The sequence below is a fragment of the Danio rerio genome, chromosome 10 (assembly GCF_049306965.1).
Source record: "Danio rerio strain Tuebingen ecotype United States chromosome 10, GRCz12tu, whole genome shotgun sequence".
Classification (NCBI taxonomy): Eukaryota; Metazoa; Chordata; class Actinopteri; order Cypriniformes; family Danionidae; genus Danio; species Danio rerio.
Window position 1 is genome coordinate 27121614 of NC_133185.1, and position 22891 is coordinate 27144504.

Sequence of the window (22891 nt, forward strand, 5' to 3'; positions counted from 1 at the left end):
AAGTCAATGGATACAGATTTTCAGCATTCTTCTGTTTATATTCTTTTGCATTCAACATAGCAAAAAAACAAACAAACCAGAAAAAAAAAAAAAAAAAAAAGATAAGTGGTCAAGGATAAGTAAATTATGACAGAATTTTTGGGTGAACTATACCTTTAATTAGAATTTTTATTTACATTGTTACATTAGAATAAACCTTTTTAATTTTCTTACGGAAGCTTGATGTGAAAATCATCATTAATCGCTTATTAATTAAATATATGCTTGAACTTCCATGATTAAATGTGAAAGCTGTAAACACTGATTGTTTGATTAACTAAAAATTCTAAATGTAAATAAAATCTACTTGTCAAATACTAATTTCCTTTTGTGAAAAAACAAAACAAAACAGATGCTAATCTAGGCAGAATTAACCTTTGGATTTTTATGTATTTAATTTGCAACTGAATAAATAACTTAAGTAACATTCACAGATTTTATTATGATAACTTAGCAATTTATTATTTTAATATTTACAAACCACTGCATTATTATTAATATCAGAATTTTTCTTTGAAGTATACATAGAAGAATTAGCATTTTTTAAAACATACTGAATATCTAATAGCATAAGGACAAAAATAGTGATCATAATGACCAGGGGGAAAAGAATGAAAACATGCTATTCTGGGAGCTGGATTATAGAGAACTGCATTAGAAGGAGATCCCCCTCTGTGCAGAAATCTTCAGTGAGAGAGAGAGAGAGAGAAAGAGCGAAAAAGAAAAACAGAAAGCCAGTGACCGCTTTGGTTTCCCCCCTGGGTGCTGTTTATCCGGCGGAGGTGAGGTGTGTGTGGGGAGTGCTAGTGTGCAGCGTCCAGTTCCAGCCTGTTACAGATGGTAATTTTGTCAGAAATCACTGAGCCGCTGCCAACTCCACGCTGGAGATACAGCAAGCGACGGTCGGTGTGCTGTGCTGAATCCTGCCTGTGAGGACCAGCCACCGGCTTTTATTCTCCCTCACTCATTCACACTCACATGCACTGGATAAAAGACTGTTTGCCAGGATTTAGGAAGCAGACTGGAGGGCTGCTGCTAGCGAAATAAATGCTCCAATTCTGTTTATGTAGGATTTATTGTATCTTTCATTATTTGTCTTTCAGCTACTAATCTCCACGCAGTTATCTTGCAGTTCCAAAGCCCATATGATTTTCTCTTTTTTTTGTTGTGGAACAAAAAGCAGTATTTGTGAAAAATTGTAGTAGTCACTCTTTTCCATTATGATGAGTCTTTCCTAGGATGAAAATGCACCATAACATTTATTTATTTGTTTACTTTTTTATTATTTTATTTATTTATTTAATTATTTTACAAAGGGCTGTTACACTTGCATATAGCAAGACTTCTGGAGCTATTAAATAAATTCTTGAATAGGAAACAGGTTGGAAGCAGTATAAAACCTTTATTTTGTTTCTTAGAAAAATGTTTATTATATTATATTATGTTATATTATATTATATTATATTAGATTATATTTATTGTAACCAATTAATATTTTAATTCTGTCATTTTCTAAGCTTAAAATGTTCAGTTTTGCAGTTTAATTGTAATGAACTTGAAAAAAAGTTATAATAATAATACTATTAATAAACTAATATATGTAGCTCCTTTAATAGTATAATCTCAAAGATATAAAACAGGACAAGGTATAAAAACAAAACCAAGATAATAAAAACAAAAAAATGTAAGAAATCACATTAAAAACACTCATGTCAAGTGGCGACAAAGGGAAGGGTTAGCATGTAAATGGGAGTTTTATTAAGTGAACTACAGCTGATTTTCACACTGCCAACAAACACAGGCGCTGGGAGATAGACAGTGACTACGTTTACATGGACATCAGTAATTAATTCATTTACCTTAATCTGAATAAGACAATAATATGATTAAGGTGTTTACATGAGTTAGACTAGAATTATATATAAAATAAATGTGTCCTAACAGTGTTTTTAGCAACGTGAGACATATACAGTAAATGTCTGTCAACATCTCAAAAAATGTGTTTTGGTGTTTTTTGACCCTTTACATAATGGCTTAAAAAAAGTGATGGATTTTTATTTCAAATATAAGAGGTCAGAGAACTCCACAATTTAGGTAACAATTAGGCAATGCGCTCTATAGATTTTAGATAAGTTAGTTACAATGTTACAAAGACTCATTGATAACAGATTTTGTTCTGTCAAATAAGTAAAAGGTTTAATTGTTCATACGACTATAAAAATACTTATTTTGAGTCATAATACAGTTCATCACTTTGGAATTATACGGTTCTATCTGCGTTCTCAGTGATTTTGAGATATTGAGCTTAAAATTTTTTGCATTCCATAGCAAACAGTATGTGTGCAACATTTGTTTTTTTAAATAAAAAAGGTTAACATGCAAACAACTTAAAAAAAAAAACATCCCATAATGTAAAATAAGTTGTCATTTAATAAGAATATATCAATAACTCATTTTGACAAAAATGTCTGATAGAACCTTATAATTCTAAGGTGACGAGTTACTAATGTAAAAATGTATAATTTAAGTAAAAACTATCATCACTGACTAATTAATACTTATAAGTCAGTGCATAACGGGTTATGAACATGTGCATTGAAAGTGAAATTATAAATTAATACTTGTTAGTATTAAGAATGCAGCTATAACTCATTATAATGTACTATAGCTTGTTGTCTTTATAGATACATTTTTTAGATCATTCGTTATGCTTGATTTTAAATAATTATAAATGAAACATGGGCTTCATAGAAAGTATAAACAAAACTCTAAGGAGGTTTAGATTTGAAACTATGTAATGATGTCAGAATTTGTATTTTTCACTAAACTATTGCTTTAATTTGAAGGCAGTATAATTTTAAGCATGGGTTCCATATGTCTGGTATTATTTTGGATTGGGTATGAAGAGCTTTATCCCATGTTACACAACGCTGTGCTGATCTGTTGCATTACTGCATGCTTGTTCTCTGTCAGAAATATGTTATTGTCCCTTTATTCCTTACTGCATTATAACTGTTACACATAACACACCTTTAAAAAGAAAACTACCTCTTCAATAAAAACAACAATCATGTCATCTTTCAGATCAACATATGCGTTTTTAAAGCAATTTCAATCCAATATGTTTGTACATCTAAAGATTAACTTGCTGGTATTAGAAATACTGTACATTATAAGTGTCGTGTTGGGGACTAGCAGTGACACAATGAAACCTGCTTATACTTGGGAAATGCTCTAATTTTAGTGTAACATAACCAAAGAAATGTGTGTGCCTCATTGTAAACAAATGTTATTAACATATAACATCAATAAATGATTAAAATAGTAACACAACCCAATCAAATGAAACAATATATAAATAAAATTATATATATGGAATGATGTTTCCATTCCCATACGGACTGCGGATTCACTGGTATCCTTCAAAACAACAACTAAAAACCCATCTCTTCCAAGAGCACCTCAACCCTGGTGAATAAAACCAAGACCACCTGACCATCAAAACACTAGCACTCTTACTTTAGCAATAAATTCTCTGAGCATGAGCAAGTTACTTTGTGATTGTTATAGCATAAATGTGTATCATGCCAACGAATACAAAAAGCAGGGACTCTTGAATGATTCTCAGTGAATTGTTCAAAGAGATCTGCTGGATTGAATCAATCTTACAAAAAGATAAACCTACACAAAGCTTGATTTATACTTTGTGTATTGTATATAATCTAGGATTGAACAGAACTTCTAAAGGGAACAAAACCATTTAGAAGTCACCAATAGGCTCTTCAAAAAATTACATAAAAAAAAAAACGTTACAAAGATATGGCTAGTATTATGTCATTCTTAATTTTCAGATGTTTTTATGTCGTGTATTGAAAAGTAAAACTGTAAACAAAAAAACAAAAAAAAAAACTGGATTTAGGAAAATTAATAAAACATTTTTTTTCAGGAATTCTTAGAAAGTAGTAGGAGTATTGAAGAGTACAATTACAAAAGCTTGATTTCTGAAAAATACTAAAAATATAGCGGCTGTCTGTTTTTACAAATGAACTTTTCATGTTGATAGTGTTATGCTCTGGGAGAAGTGTGTTTAGCAAGGAAATAGTGTTCTTATTTACTTTAATCATTTATCTAGTTATTTTAATTAATTTTTAAATTTATTTATTGAAATTTTTTATTTATTTTTTTTATTCATTCATTCATTAATTTTCTTGTCGGTTTAGTCCCTTTATTAATACGGGGTTGCCACAGCGGAATGAACCGCCACCTTTTCCAGCACATTTTTATGCAGCGGATGCCCTTCCAGCCACAACCCAATCTAGGAAATCATTCTTACATTTATTCATTCATTCATTTTCCTTCGACTTAGATTACACCATACACACATGTTTGAACCGTGTTTAAACTGTGGGGGAAACCGGTGCACCCGGAGGAAACCTATGCAGACACGAGGAGAACATGCAAACTCCACACAGAAATGCCAACTGGCCCAGCTGGGACTAGAGCCAGCGACCTTCTTGGTGTGAGGTGACAGTGCTGATCACTGAGCCACCGTGCCGCATTATTTATTCATTTATTTATTTTACAACACTATAATCTTGATGCAGTTTTCTCTTCCAATCACAAAAGTTTACAATAGTAGGACAACAATAATTGCTTCTCTTGAGTCAATTGTTGTGGTTCCCCTTTCTGAAGGTCTTTTATTTTACGTGTCAGTTTTATTGGAAATGGATGCGCAGTTTGATTTTTTTAGAGTGTTGCTTTGTTTGTTGATTCTGCAAGATTGTGTAATTTGACAATAGTGTTTTGCCTCTTTTTTTATTGGCAGATACAAACATTCAGAACATCTGTCCAGGCTTTCCTGCTCTGCTATAGCAAACACAAATAGAGTATCCAGAGCCTCTACATCATCATGGACAAGATGGTAGTTAAAAGCCATATGCATGCGACTTTGACAGTGATGAACTCTTCAAAGCTCACTTCATATTCAACACATCAGCGAGGCACTTTACCGCTGCGCCCGCCTCTGCAGACATCAGGAATAAAGCAACAGAGGTATTTTTTTCTGATGGTTATTGATTTATCTGGTGAGGAATAATCACTAAATGTTACAGATTTAGTTTATTATCCTCAGTGTGAAGTCATTATTTGCAATTTACCTTACCTTTTTGTGTACTAGAATATAAATTTTGACTTCAGCACACAAAAGTGTGAATACGTGTACTAACTCAATGTACTTAATGGAATAGTTCTTCTTACAGCGTTTATTTACACAGAGGTGGAGGAGAAAAAAATAGAAAGTTATATTTAATTCATAGTAGTGTTAGAATGCAGTAGTGTAGATCACATTTTGGAGGTCAAATTGAGCTCTAGTTGCAGTTGTTTATTTGGGAGTTATTTGAATAACACATTTAGCGCCTCCACAGAGATATGGGGACAACATAAACTCTATTAAATGTGAATAAACACTTACAGTTTTGTTGTCTGTGATTATCAAATGAGGCTGTTTAAATGTTTACTTTTTTTAAGCATATGCCTGATGCAAACGCTCTAAAATCTGTATTAGTTGCTGTGTAGCTTGCTGTGTGGATTGTAGACCCTTGCAGTAAAAAAAAAAAAAAAAAAACTACTCAAGCTTCACATTACTGTAGCAACATGCAATGTTTTGTTTGTTTGTGAGGGATGAGGTGCAGAGAAAACGTACTTTACAATATCATAATTTATTAAAGCCTAATAAGCATACAGTATATATTTTTCTAAAAAATCTTTTCCGATTGGATTATGAAATTATTTTGATAGACTATGTAGACTACATTTTGATAAAACATTTTTTTTTTTTTGATAATATGCACCATTTAGTTGTCTCTTGATAGGTATTTTACCACTGTGAATTCTGGCATACTTTTGTCACATATTGGTTTTTGTTTTGTCTAGTTAGAAAGAAAGTATGCTATTTTTTCAATCTTCATTCTTACAGTGTAAAACATATCATGTTGATTAACAGATTGCATATTTTATGATTCGAAAGTGTTTCATAATCAAAGGATGCTGACAGTAATGCTCGTTTTCTATGGAAATTTCAAATGTCACTCAGAGGTTTTTGCATCTGAACTGTTGTGACTTTTATTGACATTTCAGTAGTCTGAAATTCGATTCGTACAAATTTATATGATTTTATCCATAAGAAAACGTACAATTATTTTTAAACAATTACTTAGAGTTTTCACATTAACAATTTAAAGCAGTACTCTTCTTCCTCTTAGCCAACTCCAAAATTGGTCATTAATAAAAATGGCAGCCATATAATTTTGAGTCAATCCAGACTTTCACAGATCACAATGAAGAAATAAAGTGACGCACACTGTAAACAAATTAACAGGTTCCGTATTTTGTGATTCACAAGTGTTTTCCAATTATTTATGGTTGTGAATTGCATTATGATGCAATTAGATGATTTTGATGTTAAAATTTCAACTGTTCAGTTTAGCAAAGTGACTTTTATTGACATTTTAATAGTCTGAAATAATATGTGTAAGAAATAATAATAATCAGTCTTAAAGCAGCTCCCAGCTGTGTGAGTGTAATCAGTCTTGATCTGGAACAGGTGTGTGTGTGGTGCATGCCTGGAACTTGTAGTCCATATACCAGCAGATTTGTAGTCCGTTAGTGATCTGCACAGGTTGGATTGCTGGTGACCGTGACAATAATGTACAACACCAACCCAGGTAATATATCACTTTAATCTATTAAAAATGTTCATAAAAGTAACTTTTTTTTTTTTTACTTTTTAAGGTTAAAAGTTGTTGGAAGAAAGATCAAGGTCCCATAATGTAATTTAAAAGCATAAATCAATGGGGAAAAATAAAACATGAATCACAAAATATGGAACACATGTTATACTTAGGCTTTTTTTTGTAATTGCACAGAGGCAATACATTGGTATCCTTTTTGAAAACTTGCATTTTAACAACAGGCCCACTGAAACATTGTTTTCAACTAAAAATATTCTGCATTTTGTGGATGTAAAGTATTACAATTTGTTTATAACATTTTCCCCACTTTATTGATACTCTAGCAGAGCAGTTTACTGTATACTCTGCCGTGTTATAGATATTGCTGGTGTCATTTTTTGACCTGGAAAAGGAAATATTAGCAATTCCTCTCGTTCTTTCTCGTTCTGTCTCAGCACCCAGCTCCCAGTGATCCCCCTTTCACCCCCAGCTTTGTCTAATTTAATCTCACGCATCAATGACTTTTAATTAATATGATTGGCTGAGGAATTCTTGTACTGTTACATGGTATTTTCCTGCTTTTCGGAAAGTGGCACACTCAAGGGAAATAAACATCAAACATACACGAGACATGCAAACCAACAGTCCTCTCTAAACCAGCAATCCTCTCTGTACAACCAACTCCACCGGGAGCAGAATTAGGCAATGTTGGCATTATTAGACAAGCATTGATATTCCCAACACTAGTGCAGTGATACAAATGCAGTAATGCTAATCATATTCCTGCTGGTGCTTTCCAGCTTTGCTTCTTGCTTATCTTTTGCCTCTTACAATATAACCACTACACACACTGTATTGTGCACTTACATAGAACTGTGCAAAAACCACTCAATATTTATACTCAAGTGAAAGTACTTTTGAAGTTTTTACTCAATTAGGAGCCAAGTATATGGGTGAAAATATAGTTGAGTACAAGTACAAAAAGAAAAGTCTGGCGTAAAATTGTACTTAAGTATTAAAAGTAAAAAATTAGTTTGAGATTTGTATACTTAAAATGCACTAATTCCAATGCAATCTCACTCCAGTTTGTAACTTTTTTGATTTTGTGACTAAATTATTCTTATTTGTACATTTTATGATTTTTTTTCTTTTAAATATTCTCCTCTTTATCCTCCTTGGATGTTTCCAAAATTTGTATTTTTAAATGATAACATATGGATTGAACAAACACGCAGTGTAAAAGCATATTTGTAAATTATAGCAGTTTTCCATATTTTGTGATTTATGTTTTTATTTTTCCCTGTTTATTCATGCATTTGAATTGCATTATGTGACCTTGATCTTTCTTCCAACAACTTTTTACCTTAAAACATTTCGGAAAAGTGAATTTTATTAACACTTTTTATAGAATATAGGAAAAATTTGACATTGCGATATTTTGTTTTGCTGTGATATATTTTGCAATATGAATATAATTTCACCAGATGATTTGAAGAGCTCTATTCGGAAAGACCGAGATAAACACGTCTTTTTCGAAGAAAAAAAATTATATTACTATTTTATAAATTATAATTAAAACAAGTAAATAAACAGTTCTTTGTGGTTTTCTGGGGAGTTGAACAGTATTCATGTACAGAAATTGAACAATCAAACTTAAAATAACATTGCCATCATTGTACAGTATAAATTCATTCATTCATTCATTCATTTTCTTTTCAGCTTAGTCCCTTTATTAATTAGGGGTCGCCACAGCAGAATGAACCGCCAACTTATCCAGCATATTTTTACACAGTTTATGCCCTTCCTGCCGCAACCCAACACAGGGAAACACCCCTTCACTAGAGCTGCTTGATTCTGGATAAAATGAGAATCACGATTTTTTTTTTTGCTTAAAATAAAGATCACGATTTTCTCACGATTCCGTAGATGTAAAATAAAAATTAGTATGAGTCGGCAGTTCTTATTGTTTTTTCTCAAAAATATGGTAAAACAACAATAATAATTTTAGCCCCTTTCACACAGTGATATCGGTAAATATCTGGAAAATTTCCGGAACGACTTTACCAGTATATTCAAAAAAGCGCTGTTCACACAGGCGAGGACGTTACGGAAATTATCTGGAAAAGAGCATTCACACATCCATTCCAAAATACCGGTAAATTCTGACATCATTCACCACATGAGCTTTAAACGGCTGCGCTTGTATTTGTAAACATTTGACTAAATTACAAACTCTGTGGGTGATCAATATTGTGCACGTCTATAATTAAGTAAAGCGCACGCCGTCTTCTTTGTGGTAACAGCTCACGGTCAGCAGCTCACGTCACGTGTGATTTCCTGGCCGTGAGTACAGCGTTATATGAGGACAAATATGACATTTTTAGGTGAATTATACCTTATAAATACAGTATGTGACTCTTTCAACATCATTTGGAGGTGTCCATGTCGCTGAGCAATGCATGTGAAACAATGAAAAGACTCGTGCAGCCGCCTTTGCTTCTCTCCTGAACTTGAAAATATGATTGACAAAATCGTAGAAATGCTGGATTAAGATCGTCTAGGGGGTCGAATCGAGATTGCGATCTTTTTCGATTAATTGTGCAGCTCTACTATACAGGCTAACATTCACACACATACACTACGACTAATTTAACTTATTCAATTCAGTTTACCTATACTGCATGTCCTTGGACTGTGGGGAAAACTGGAGTACCTGTAGGAAACCCACGCAAACACGGGGATAACATGCAAACTCCACACAGAAATGCCAACCAACCCAGCCAGGGCTTGAACCAACAACGTTCTTGCTGTGAGGCGATCGGGCTACCCACTGTGCCACCGTACTAATACAATTTTTTTATAATATCTTCATCTTTTAATCTTTAATAAATGTTCAGATCATGCAATGGGATTATTGCAGATACGCACATTGCAATATCAATGCCAAAACGATATATTAAAGTACAAAAACCTTATAATAAACTGTGAGTGTGGTTTATACATAGTCCAGGCAATCAATGAAGATGAGTTTCAGCTAGTGATGGCTAATGTGAAATATTAACTAGTGATTCAAAGCATCAGTCATTTTAGAAGCGTTTTGTGACCTGGCAATAATGCGTTTGACTGACAGCGTCGAAAAAAACCTCTGTCATGTAGCCTAGTGGGACCGTGTGTGTGCACAGTATAACTATGCTGCAAATTACCCGAGTTTGAATCCTGTCTTAAAAATGACGTACAAATACAAATATTTTAAAGTCATGACTTGATTTTTTTTTTCACTGTTACTTTTTAATGACCAAACAAGAAATTTTCATTCAGATGTCAGACCGATGTTAAAACAAAACATGTTACAAGAACAGAGCATTTAAAAACGAACATCAATTGCTGCATCTCCCTGGATTCTAAACCATTATCTCTGGAACTCTCACTGGGTCACTAAATAATTTCAAGCATCAATTCCACTATGTGGGGTTTAATACCTCAATTTGCTTAACTGTTTCTTTGCTGATGCAGAGTAATACATAAAAATGACCAATAAGTTTTGAAACATTTCGAAGCTTCGACACATTTGCTTCGACTATTTTAATGTTTCATAAAGCCTTGCTTTTCCCACCACTAGTTTCAGCTGTGTGTGTGTGTCAGTGTCCGGATGACTGCCAGCTGTGGCAGGAGTGATCAGAGCAATTACTTCTAGGATTTGTTGTTCGGTTCAGTGGCAAAATCGTAGTTCTCCAGCAATCTGCAACTACTAGATTACTGGTGATCATTATACAAGGTCCCATAATGCAATTTACAACTGTACAAAAACAGAAAACATTTGTAAATCACCTGTTAATTAAAAGATATTTTTTACAGTGGTGGTCACTTTATCACCTCATTGTCAACTGAAATTCTGGTATGACTTAAGAGCATTTGATGTCCTTTTATTAATGCCATGTTTTGGGGTGGCAGAATAAGACAAATACTGTTTTAAATTGTGAATGTGAAAACACAATAAGTCATTGTTAAAAAATAATTATATACTTTTTTTAAGAATTCATATGAATCATCCACTTATTTATACATAAAATAATATATGAAATAGCAACATGAGATGGAACTGCCACCTTCCACTGAAGCTTCTCAAAGTCAGAAGATGCAATAGCCAACATGAAGACTCCACGTGTTCATTCAATTATATGTGTGTGTGTGTGTGTGGTCTGATCAGTCACACTCTAGCAGAGCCAAAAGTCGCAGCCTATTTTCCTGCTGGTGTTCATGAGATCGATGGAGGTTAACTGTCAAGTAACCCTTGGTGTATGTGCATGGTTGGTGTTTTTTGTGTGCGAGGACAGAGTGTCTGGTACAGTGCGGTGTGCTGCTTTATAGCTGTGAGATGCCGGCTTACCCTGTAATGATAAGAGAGTGCAGAGTAATTACAGGCGCTGCTTCAGCGAGCAGCCAAGGGCATCTGTGACTCCCCTTCCTGACTAAGGCCAAACTACCAGGGCTTCCCTCAACCTTTATTAGGACTCCCCACCAGTCCCCTCTTCCTCTCTCTCTCTCTCTCTTTGCTGTCTCTCGTTCTCTGCATCTCTCAGCAGTTTTTCCTCTCTTATCTCTCCTTCGCATTTCTCATTCTTCTTTCGCTCTTGTACTTCGTTTCTTCCCTCTCCATCAGATCTTCGCTCTCAGTCTGTCCTCTTATCTTAGCCATTTCTTCTTCTTTCATTCTCTCTGTTGCAGGGGTTTTCAAAACAGTGGGTCTCCTGGCAAACACCCATGTCAGATTTTAAGAGACACCGACGCATCATGTAGGATGAAAAACAATAGCAAAAAGGTTTAGTTAAGTTTTAGTGTAGTTGTAATAAAATTTTCACAATTCTGCTATGTGTGTATTTAAATGTGAGCCAATTGGTGCCTTAAATTATTTGAAATGTGTTGAGTTTAGTTTAGTTCAGTTTGGTTGTGCACAAAACAAAACAATCCTTTGGAATTTTTTTCTTTTATCTCAATTTCACCATGTGAAAGCGTTTTTTAGTTTTTCCTCATTCAGTTTTTTTTTTTAAGTGTTCATTTGGCCCAAAACCAAAAATATAATAATAGTTTTTACATTTGTTTAATTGAAGTTGGTGTGCTGTTTGGTAATGTTCTTAGGTAATTGATTTCCACAATTAAATGCCTCAAAATGGAAATTCTGTCATCATTTAGTCACTCTCCACTTGTTACAAATATGTTGTTTTAAATATGTTGTTGAGTTTGTTTCTTTTGTTAAATACAAATAAAGCAATTTTAAACAATGTTGGAAACCTGTAGCTTCTGACTTCTATACTAGAGAAATAAAGTTAGTGTGGAAGTCTAAGGCTACTGGCGTTTCAAACAATTAACTAAGACTTTTAGCCCGATACACTACTTATTTGCTGCATATTAATGATTGGTATAGTAAGCTGGTAGTTGTTTTTAGGAATTGGATTGGGATCTAGAATAAGATCATACTTTATATGAAATTAAGAAATCAGATCATACTTTATAAGTACTAATAAACAGCCAATATCCTAATAAAAGGCAGTTAATAAGCCAGTAATTTAAAGTGGGGATTGGTATTTAAACTAAAGTGTTTCCAAAAAAAGACAAAAATGCTGAGGGAAAAGATTCATTTTATTCAGTGTAGTCAAAACATAGAGTGGAAGTTATTTCCATGCATGTTCTAGTGTTTGAAATCAAGGTTATTGTGTTTTTTAAGGTACTGTATGTAGAAATAATTTAAATGGTAATGGAGATACAGTACAAGGAATGGAATGTTTTTTTAATTTCTTAAAATATTACCAATAATTTATAAATAAATAAAAGTATAGTGAACCCCTTATAAATTTACATTCAAAAGACATTTTGTTCTCTTCAAATTATTCATTAAAGTTTCTATACACAAATTACTTAAATTTGCCCTCATTATACCTGCAGAATCCCTTCATTCTATAGGTCATTGTTGCAATATTTTACAATACATGGCAATATTTTAGCATAACAGTTTTATACTGCTCAGCATCATTGTTTTGGTCACAATGAAGTCCACTTTACTGAAATGTTTACCCGTTGAAGCTTATCCGTTCATGTTGTCTGCAGCCTGACACAATCAAAATTTGTAATATGAGAAGTGCTAATAAATGTCACTGTTTTATTCAGTAATTCTGTCTCTCTAAATCTATTTCAGCAGAAACGTAACCTTAAATACTGAATTGCTCTCAGGTCAAAATGAAATATATATTCCTGCCTGATTGATAATATTGTTCCAGGACCCTCAAAGATTGTTGACATCAAGTAACATGTTTTACTTTCCATTTTTAAAGACACAGTTGGTTACAATCCTTTTTAAGTTTCTGTATTCTATTGAAAATCAGTAACCATTGACAAAGTAGGAGAAACAAATACTATTGAAGTCAATGGTTATATGTTTCCAGTTTTCTTCAAAACACCATTTTCGTGTTCAGCAGAAGAAAGAAAGTGAAGGGTGAGTAAATGATGAAAGAATTTTCAGTCTTTAACATGTCTAGTTATGTGTGACACTGTCCGTATGATCTCTTCACATCATTTCCTTTTATTTCAGTCTGTATGTTACAATCGCTCTCAGCAGAAGCGAAAATGGCAAGAATAAGTAAAGTAGACACACACGTGACTTGCACTTGAATGGCTTTCAAAACAATTATATTTCTAATGCCACGTTAAGACCCAACTGGGCAAACATTACCAAGTGTTTTTGGGTATTAATCTTTTGGGGGTCAATACTCGGACACTTCAATCTTTCTGCGTTGCATGTTTGACATGACCTTGTCAGCATGATTTTGTGACCTCAAGGGAGTGTCCGTTGAGATGACAGCCACATCCCATTCCATCATTGTTTACCGTCAATTGACAAAACCAGAGGTTGAAAGTATGGATAAACGCTGATTATAGCAAGCAACTCGACGTACTGTGAAGCAGGTTGCTGATTGCACAAAATTTAAATGAAAGCTGATTTTACATGCCGGTTGGGTTTCTGTGCTCGCGCTCGGTGGATGTGTTATATGTTACTTTAAAGCAATCTGACTCTCTGGGATAACAGCCCAACAGTAATGGAGCTTTGCCCACTCGTGACGTCAACACAAAGCACTTAAGTGCTTAGAAATTACTGAGGTAAATGTCTACCTTTTCTGACTGCTACTTCTTATCCTCTGCCCCTTCTAACACACACACGTACACACACACACAATGTTCTTTTGTGTGTCTCCCTCTTGTTAGAGGTCAAACTCAATCTGTCCTTGTCAGGTTTAATCAAAGTATCCACAAATTCAATTTCAGCTGCTGTGTGAGAGAGGCTATTAAGGCATTCTTTGTCATTCGCAATGTCATTAGGCTGTGAGACAAGAGGGCAGGGGGGGTGTTTCCGATTCTGATGCATTTACTCATGATTTTAGGGTAAATAAAGCCCAAGTGCTCTCCGTCAGTACCTGGAGGTGCCACAATCCCTTTACTTTATGAGACGTGATATGTGAGACATGAACAGTAAAATTGAGGCTGTAACAAATTCTCACTCTATTGGAATTATTGTGCTTCAGAATGTCATACTGCAAAAATCGTTAGGCGATGTTCACACTGCAGCCAAATGTGGCTTGATTCAGTTTTTTTGCCCACATGTGACTGTGTGAGGTAATGACAGTGTGAACAGTCCAAACTACATGAAATCTGGTTTTTCTAGTTAAGATTTGTGCCACTTTTATATGTAGTATTAAATCAGACACAGATCTGATGTTTTGCAATCCGACCGAACGGTTATGTCGAATTTCATGTGAATTTTAAATAATCTTTGAGTGACATGCGTCACCATTCTGTGCTGCAAACATCATCTGTTCCTCAGGAGCATAGTAGAATGGAAAACAAGGCAACTACTTTACCACAGAAACTTGGTTGTTCATTTAAAAAAAAGATTTTGAAGGCAAAACTATTGCTTCTAATTAACGATTGGGGCATAGGTTGATTGCAAAGCTGAAGAGCGTTGGGTGGTGTTGCGGATAGGAAATCAGTGCACAAAGGAGAGGCACTTTCATTTTAAGGATCAACTTTCTCTCTTAGAGAAAGGGTAAAAAGGGTAACCAAACCCCCACCCCCCCCCCCCCTTATACACATGCCTGTTGTTTATAACAAAGTAAAATGAATTAACTCAGATAACAGAGATAAACCAACTCCGCCTTCACAGTTTAGTCTGCTGCTGCTCATTAACCCTTGATGAGTTCACTACACCGGTGGTCAGAAAGACGCACACTGCTGTTTTCATAAATCACAAGTGATCAGTATTTTCAATAGCAATTTACTTATTTTAAGTTTAGTAGAAGCAGAACAGCTCTTTACAGTTTATGAAATACACCACAGTTGTCTGGGAAAAGGGCCATAAACATATTAAGCATGTTTTGACAACGTGCTTACCTCATACAGTATACACATTTTGTGCATAATTAGACATTTTATGCTGTCCATACTTTTGCGCATGTGGGTCAGTTTAGGATCATAATTTGTTCACACTGCAAATCTGATATTACATTTATAACAACATTGTGAACAGCTATGTAAAAAAAAAAATCTGATTTAAGCACTAAGCCTAGCAGTGTGAAAGTAGCTTTAAACAGTATTTTTTTTTTTTTTTTGCTTTTTGGAAGAAACAATTAACAATTCAAACATTTAACAGTTGGCTTATTATCTGCCTATTATTTATATATGAACTGTTTTTGCCAATCTGCACACAATCTGAAGTGAATACAGGTACTTGTATTGGCCTGTCTGCAGTCCCGACCTGTCTCCAATAGAGAATGTGTGGCACATTTTGAAGCTTTTTTTTCTAAAGTTTTTTTTTTTATTTATTTAGTCAAATTTAAAAAAAAAAAGTTTTCTGATTTTATTTCTGACTTGCTAGTTAAAACTGATAAATAATAATTATTGGAGAGTTCACACAATTAACTATTAGCTTATTATCTGCTTATTATTTATATATTCACTGTTTTCTGCAAAAACACTAAAAACAAAACTCAATATCAGATTATTTTAAGTAGCAATTCACACTATTAACTATTGACTTATTATCTGTCTTGTTGTTCAGAAATTTACTGTTTATTAGTGCTTATAAAGTATGATATTATCTTCTACATCTCTAATAATCCCTAATCATACTTAATACCTAAACTCACCACCTTACAAATTAGTAGTTTATTAAGCTACAGGTCATTGTTAGTGGTTTGTTAATAGTGTCAGTTGTATACATTAAATGAAGTGTGATCAAAACCAAAAGATTTTAGGTAACACTTTAAAATAACGGATGTATTTTTAACTAACAGGAACAAACAATGAACAATACATGTATTCTTCATCAACGTTAATGAAAATAAAGTTGTTCTTTGTTAGTTCAGGTTAACTCACAGTGCATTAACTAATGTTAACAAGCAAAATTTTGGATTATAATAATGCATTAGCAAATGACAAACAATCATAAATAAATGCTGTAGAAGATTGTTCACACTTAGTTCATGTTAATAAATACATTAGGTAATGTAAAAAATAAAAGTAAAATAAATATAAATAAAAAGATAATAAATACATAATCATTCATTCACTTTCTTGTCGGCTTATTCCCCTGAGGTCGCCACAGCGGAATGAACTTCCAACTTATCCAGCAAATTTTTTACGCAGTAGATGCCCTTCCAGCCGCAACCCATCTCTGGTAAACATCCATACACAAATTCACACACATACTCATACACTACGGACAATTTAGCCTACCCAATTCACCTGTAACTTATGTCTTTGGACTGTGGGGGAAACCGGAGCACCCGGAGGAAACTTACGCGAACGCAGGGAGCACTTGCAAATTCCACACAGAAACGCCAACTGAGCCGAGGATCAAACCAGCGACCCAACAACCTTCTTGCTGTTAAGCGACAGCACTACATACTGCGCCACTGCGTCGCCAATAAATACATAAATCATTTAAATACAATAAATAATGGACCATTATTTTAAAGTGTTGACTAATTTTGTTAGAATTCTTTATCTGTATGACTGGTCTTACTATTTACAATGTGTTTGATATATATTTCATTGGCCCATATTGTACTGTCAGGTTTTTGATACTGTATTGTATTGTATCATGCTGACTTTAAAAAGATTCAAACCACAGATAACATCTACAGAATACAAATACATAAGCGCTATTATGTTTATACATGCAGATATTGTTGCTACAGGGTTGTATCTTATATTAAAGTGTTATTTTCTCTAAAAAGCTCAAATTCAGTGCCATAAACAAAATGCTTCATAAAGAAAAAGCCTTCTTTATTCCTCTTCTGCTAAGCTCTGCTTCCCCTACTAAATTCAAATATTTTTGACGCAAAAATCAGCTTTGCAAAACTAATTTATTGGTTCAATATATGTCGCTTTTCATTTAAATGAGATGTTTTATCAACATTTTTTTTTTTTTTTTTTTAAATAGGATATATGACTCCAGAATGAATTCCCTCATACTAATCACAGGCTAGCATTTATCTCAGTTCTGCCTTCTCTCTGATCTCTCTCAGGCAAATTCAGTCTTAATCTGATCTCTTCCAAACTGATGGAAATTTTTTTCTTTTTTACAATCCACTAAGTCCAACACTTCAACCCAGAGGCATAGATGCAGCACTGAAATAAACCTTCAAAACAAAAGCATCAATCCCTTCAGCTTTAATTATCTTTTCATCTGGAATTAAATTCTTGATAGATTATGAAACCCTTCCCAATCTTTAGTTGTGTAACTGCATAAGCTGTTGTTTGTATGTTTGGCATCCTCATTTTCAACAAAAGAGTCTCGGAAATTCGTTTGGCTGCTGTTGCAGCTGCAAAACTAATCGGATATTCATTTCATACAGATGGTTGTGAGCAGTGATTGCTGCAGCTGAGATTTTCCAGGATTGGAGCTCTCAGGACAGCTGAATGGGATGGCGTTTTTGGAGTTTCTTGTGTTTTTGGTCATGTGAAGTAAATCTTCAGTCTTTAAAAGAAGTCTGTGAATATAGGGCATAATGTACTATAATTCCCCATATTGATTTGTTTAAAATATTGAATTACACAATTCTTTGTGTTGTGTATGTAAACAAAAATTACAATTCTGTCTTACATTCAATTCAGTTCAATTCAAGTTTACTTGTGTAGCACTTTTCACAATATATTTTTTTTTTATGTTGTGTATGTAAACTTAAACGGATGTCACCACTAAATGACAATTCTTTGGAATTTCCAATTTTCACAGTATTTATTGTTTTTATTCATTTTTATAAATACATCTTTATTTTGTTAACGTACTTACACTTCATTTGTTCCTAACCTTTTTAAGTTTCTTATAAAAATTATACATTGATAAATGCTGGAAATTGGTAGCCATTGACTTTCTTGTTTTTTTTTTCCAATTGGTGTCAAGGGTTTTACCAACATTGTTCAGAATATATTTATTTGAACTCAACTGGAAAAATATTATAAAGCTTTGGAACCACTTGTAAAAGATGATATTTGGTGAACTTTTCCTGTAACAAAATGTATCAGCTAAATTATGTGGGTCGATGTCTCAACACTTGTAGTTTGTACCTTTATGTCTGGACCAAAATGGAGAATATTATATTGAATCCTGGTTCGCTTGCCATTCAGACTGTCATTTTTTGGATCAAAATGTTATTTGAGAACTTGCTAAGCTAAATGCCAGTTATAAATATATATGCCTGTACATAAGATATTTTTTTTTATCAACTGAGAGCTCATATAGCTTACACTGTAAAAGTAGCATTCTGATATATCTTGTTTTTTGTTAAAAAAAAAAAAAAGTTAAATCCAATAATCCAATGTTGCGCTTCACTCAAATCTGAGGTTATTTAATAGTGGATACTTGTCCAGCAAGCATTTTCTTTTTTAAAGATGAGAAATATATGTCTAATAGACGTCTAAAGTGTTAGTGAAACTCGAATAGATGTCTAAGAATAGGCCAAAATTTGACTAGTTATCAAATAAACAGAAATGAATGACTCCACATATAAAGTTAGTCTGATTTGTCTATTTGACGACTATACTCTACTTTAGATTTTGGCTATTCTTAGATGTCTATTAGATTTTTCACTGACAGCCCAAGTTTAGCCTTGTTTTAGCCAAGCTGTCTACGTTTTGATGTCTATTAGATGTCTATTAAACACAAAATTGTTTGCTGGGTGGTCTGGTTGATTGGTGTGCACCATGGTTCGGGTGAAAGTGTTCACCCTTTTTCTAATATACAATATTAACAGAGTTCGTTTTAACTGAACCAAACCTGCCTAGTGTTGACTCACCCTTAAATGTCAATTACTAGACTGACCCATCTGTAATCTGTCAAACACGTAATATGCTAATTATTTAATTAATAGACCTTGTGAAGGGAAACTGCCACCTTTCCATTTATTTTGGAAGGCCACTTGCAGAGGATTGAACAGATTAATGCTGTTAGCTTGGAGAACACCTTCGCTAATGCTAACACCAATAAAACGTGTGCAATAGGAGCCATTAGTCACATATGAGTTGTCTTCCTGCCACATTATTAGACTCATTCAGATAGTCAATCGCATATTATCCCACTGGCCCTGACTCCTGGATCAATAGTGTTAACCGTCCAGTAACATGATGCCTGGATGCCTTTCATTTCTGTCATATTTACTTCTCGCTTCAATATTTCTGTTCGTTTCTCCCTCTAGGTTGGTCCAGAGGGACCCGAGAACAGCAACCGCGCAGTAGATCTATGGTTCATTTGTTCACTAACAAACTCATTAATGAACTCCATCTTAATGCATTAATTGCTTGAACAAGTGCTGTGTGCGAGCTTGGAGAGAGAACAAGATAAATTCTGTTTAATTGACTCTACCAGCGGTTTGATGATCAATACACTTTATACTGGTTACATCACTTATGGAAGAAGAATATTGTTTTAAAATTGACAAAGAATGCTCATAAATCTTACATTTTGAGGATATATTATATAAAAAAGATCTTTTACAACATTTCTTATTTTCCCCCCCATTTAAAGAGGCTGAAAACTAAATCTCTTATGCATATTTTAATCAATATATTTATTATATCACATCAGCAATTTACAGAATCAGTTAAATTTGCAAGCAAATATATTTGTATTAATATTTGCTAGACAGAACACTTACTGTAAATAAATGTTCACTCAATGCCTTGCAGTTTGGTATAATATAGTAAAGAAAGAATAAATAAATAAAAACTAAATAATAATCAAAATAAACATATAAATCAATAAATTTTTAAGTACACATCGAAATCTTACATTTAGTTGTGGTCTACTGGTCCTCTGACTATGCATAGCAGACAAAGTGACAGTGGATATTTCTTTAGATTTAGACTCAGATTTTGTCAAATTATTTGTAATAACTTATAACTTGATAAGCCTTTGTAATGTTATATTTGTTGTGTGAAAGTTTCTGTATTTATTCATTTTGTGGTTATAACAGAAATTAGAGTAGACAAAGTTTAGAATAGGTTAGTATGCTATTTCTTTTCAAAAAGATTTGTGACTACTTCAGCATTCATCCCTGTATAATGTCTAACCCAGGCTCATTATGGATACGTACCCCTGTATACATTTTTGGAGAGCCCAAAATACGTCTCAGGAGGTACGTTTTTTGCAGGTTTTGTTTTCTCTTATTCACCAGAGTCCTATGTGTATGCTTTTTTTTCGATCTCAAATTTCTTTTGCAAGTGGCATTTGTGCCTGCTCTTCTCGTGTAAATCCCCCAGAGGCTGATTTACCAACCCACCCACCCCCTTCCATAAACCCAACCCATAGGGTTTTCAAAAGCACAGAGTGACCAACCCACCACCTTCCCTAATCCAAACCGACAGTGTTTTTAAAAGTTATCCAGAAAATCCCTAACAACTGCCTGATTTTTACCACGTTTTCAAATCTTACCACATTCTCACCCCAGTATTTACTTGTTTATTTCATTTTTTGCTTTTTGTTTCTGTATTACCTTAACCCCGTCATTGCAGTCAACTTCTCTTCGCGAGTTACTGTGCAAACTCATAAGAACAGAAAAGCCATTCACACTGAGGTAACCGGTCAGTTGGTAGCGTGAAATGAAACAGAAGTCGTCGGTGACATCATACCGCCCCGTAGCATTCATTTTAAAAATGAAATGCAGCCATATGTACATCAGGCTGCATAATTTGCGCTCTCCAGAAATGTATACAGAGCTTCGTATTTACAATGAGCCTTTGTTGCAACTGTCTTGTTAATGTCGTGTGTTACTTCTTTATACAAACTGAGGAGTGAAAGTCATACAGCTTATTAATAACTATAGAAAGTATGTAGTTACTGTATTAGAGCATAATAACTGCTACATACAGTTAACTTTATATATTATATACTGTATTTATGTCAATCTTTTCTCATACTTTAACTATCTGAAATGAACTAATCCTTCATGCAGTCGAAGTACAGGCTGCCAATTTTAATTTAACATACTCTCTGCCAGAACTTTTGCTTAATCATCAGTGATTTTTCCCCTCCTGAATTCCCTCTGCATATGCCCTTCTATCTTTTGCAGTGACTCACTTTTTGCCGTTACACCTGCCTCTCCTCCTTTTTCTCCTTTCCCTTCCTCCGCTTCCTTTCCTTCCTTCCTTCCTCTCCCGCATTACTATCTCTTCCTCTTTCACTCACTCTTTCTTTCTGACCCCTGGCACTCTCAGTACTCAGATGAGAGGCTACCTAACACTGTGCAGTGTGATCAGGTGTTGTCGAGTAAGCGAGATAGACAGCCCATCTTCAGCGGTCAGCTTAATGCTGTCCTCCTCCAGTGCCACGTCCTCATGCCCTGAGCGACTCCTTTAGACCAAAGCCAGCAAGTAGAACTGCTGCATTCTCCTTCCTACACATCTGCAGCAATCTCTTCTTCCTTGTTAGTCATTTGGAAGGTTTAAACAGTGAAGGGAATTAACTTTTCCTTCAGCTACAATTCTCAGTTACTTGCCATTTTGTTGATTTACCAATTACTTTTTCTTTTTTTTTTGTCGTTGTTGTTGTTTTATTCAAATAAGGCACTCTGTATTTAGCACAAGTCGCTAAATCCTGACAGCTGTAATCCCACATAAGCACAGTCTTTAAAAGAAAACATGCATCATAAGCAGATTGCAACCTGAATCATTACTCAGATTGTCTAAGATCTAATCAGAATGTAAACATACAAAGTTCAACTACAACTGTGGAGAAAAACACATCTCACTTGGCTGGTGGCAGGTGCTAATTCCCCCCCTAATGCTGTGAAAGAACTGAAACTCAGCTACATTTACAAAGCAGCAGGTGTACATCTCTCATCTTTTTTTTAGGGACTGTTTACTTGATAATCTTTTAAAGGGATGGTCCAGAGTGTATTTTTAAGGCTTGGTTGTTTTTATAAGAAGCAAAGCAATATGAGCGCATGCTTCATTTGTAAAAAAAAAAAAAAAAAAAAAAAAAAAAAACTTATTTTTTCATATATCTTACTTTGATTACATACAGCTAACATGAAAATGACGATGCGCGGTGTATGCGCGTGGTGAATGTGTTTAGCCTAAATCATTTGTAATCTCACTAACCCAGATGTATTTTTTTGTAGCCCCCAAACTTTGTTCGCTTTAGGCTTTGCGAAGCTAACTTTGTAAAAGCCAATGTCTCCCTTTGCATTGAACTTTAAGCATATTACATTCAGAGATGTTGTTTATGTTCACACAGTTACATTACACATCAAATAAAGTTTAAAATATGATATCATAGAGAACCATAGATATATACTTTTGATATCGCATAGGGACCCTGAGCATGCGTGAATAGTACCGCCATATTACAGCGCTCCCAGGATAAGTGTCAGTTAACCGCACTAGTCAAGACAGTGCTACTACGTAAAGATGCTGGACTTTAGCGCTGTCTACAAGTGTAGTAATGAGCAAACAAATTAAACAAAGCACAAAGGCAGAACATTTCATAGGTAAAATTTAGTTTTTTTCGATTTTGTATGTTCTGAACCTTTGTGCTAAACAGGTAGCGTTATTGAAGATAAAACAGTCACTTACTGCAT

General features: G+C 34.2%; 2 protein-coding genes across 3 annotated transcripts in view; one reads left to right on the top strand and one right to left on the bottom strand.

The window, feature by feature from the left end:
- The window catches only part of nlgn2b (neuroligin 2b), a 346267-nt gene that overhangs the window by 90512 nt on the left and 232864 nt on the right, over nucleotides 1-22891 (top strand). For both annotated transcript variants that reach the window (XM_073913415.1, XM_073913416.1), the window contains one exon: nucleotides 4865-5091. The gene's annotated coding sequence lies outside the window, so the exon portion shown is untranslated. The remainder of the gene's footprint in view (nucleotides 1-4864; nucleotides 5092-22891) is intronic.
- fgf11b (fibroblast growth factor 11b) overlaps nucleotides 1-22891 on the bottom strand; it is a 92698-nt gene that overhangs the window by 62650 nt on the left and 7157 nt on the right. The window lies entirely within an intron of this gene.